Raw genomic sequence first — 1617 nt, 5'->3', positions numbered from 1 at the left:
GGCGGGAAGCAATAAATAAATAAATAAATAAATAAATAAATATTTTTAAAAAGATGTACATGTGTGGAACCTTGGTTTACATAGGTTTTTGAGGTCAAAGAAAATTCAGTTGGTAAATCTAAGTGTATACATTATATTCAGTTTTAAAAAAAAGTTTAAAAAACCCAAGAGTATATCCCCAAGACAGGTGAATTCTTAACAAAGAGCATATTGAAATGTATCGTTTGTTTTCTATTTCATTCAGATATAAACATCAGTTTTATTTAAAATCTGTAAAAAAAAAAAAAAGTCTTCAAGCCTTCAATCATTTAAAAAAAAACACTGACCTATCCTGTGAGCACTGTTGGGCAAGGATGTACTATGAAAAGCTGTAGCTATGAGAGTGCTTGGGAGGCACATCACCCAGCCTCAATTCCCCTTTCGTGAATGAGAATACCTCCTGGTTTAGAGCAGGAGGAAGTCATCCTTCCCTGAAGTTTGGCTAAACTTCTTCCAACATCCAGCACATGGCTACTACCTCTGTTAGGGAGCTTCTGTGTGCAGCCCCAGGCCTGGCCACCACCACTAAATCCAGGAACAGTTGAGCATGCCGGTCCTGTTGCTCTTCTCTCTGATGTCTCAGCCACTCACAGGACTGCAAGTTCACTGAGAGGGCAGTGGTCAGGCCTTAGGCTTCTGTTATAGGCCTACAAATTCATGTGTTAAATATGAACTAGCCCTGAGTACCTCAGATGTGACCTTATGGGGAGTTGAGGTTTTTAAGAAGGTATTTAAGGTAAAAAGAGGTCATTGGGTGGGCATTAGCACAATATAAATGGTGTCCTTCTGAGAAGAGAAAATTAGGACACAGATGCACATGGAGGGAAGACCCTTGAGGACACAGGGAGAAGGGAACCATCCGCAAACCAAGGAGAGAGGCCTTAGCAAAAAAGAACACTGCCAACACCCTTATCTTGGACTTCTGATCTCCAGAACTATGAGAAAATAATTGTTTAAGGCACTCAATCTGCAGTGCTTTGTTATGGCAGCCCCGACAAACTAATGCTACTTCTTTTGATCCCTGACACACACATAGCTCTGAGCCTTAAACAAAAAAGGACCTCAAAAGTTGTTTGTTGGGCTATCAGTTTGATATCAAATATATAATAACATAAATATATTTAATAATACATATAATACCTTATATATAATACATATAGAATTATATAAATTAATACATCAATACATTGTATAACTAATGTATAATATATAATATAGTATAATTATAATTAATACATTAGTATTTTTTAAGATATTATTTATTTATTCATGAAAGACACAGAAACAAAGGCAGAGACATAGGCAGAGGGAGAAGCAGGCTCCCCACAGGGAGCCCAATGTGGGATGGAGGACCCTGGAATCACGCCCTGAGCTGAAGGCAGATGCTCAACCACTGAGCCACCCAGGTGCCTCCAATATATATTGTAATTTACACAATTAACTATATTACATATTATGTGTACAGAATAATATATAATTTTACATGTATTATTATATATACAGAATAAATGTGTGATAAAACAGTTGTTATTTTATAAAAACTACAAAAATTTAGTGAATTCTAAAATCTTGCTGAGT

This window comes from Canis lupus, chromosome 28, assembly GCF_048164855.1.
Source record: "Canis lupus baileyi chromosome 28, mCanLup2.hap1, whole genome shotgun sequence".
Classification (NCBI taxonomy): domain Eukaryota; kingdom Metazoa; phylum Chordata; class Mammalia; order Carnivora; family Canidae; genus Canis; species Canis lupus.
The sequence above is the reverse complement of the archived record's forward strand: the minus strand, read 5'-3'. Positions refer to the sequence as shown.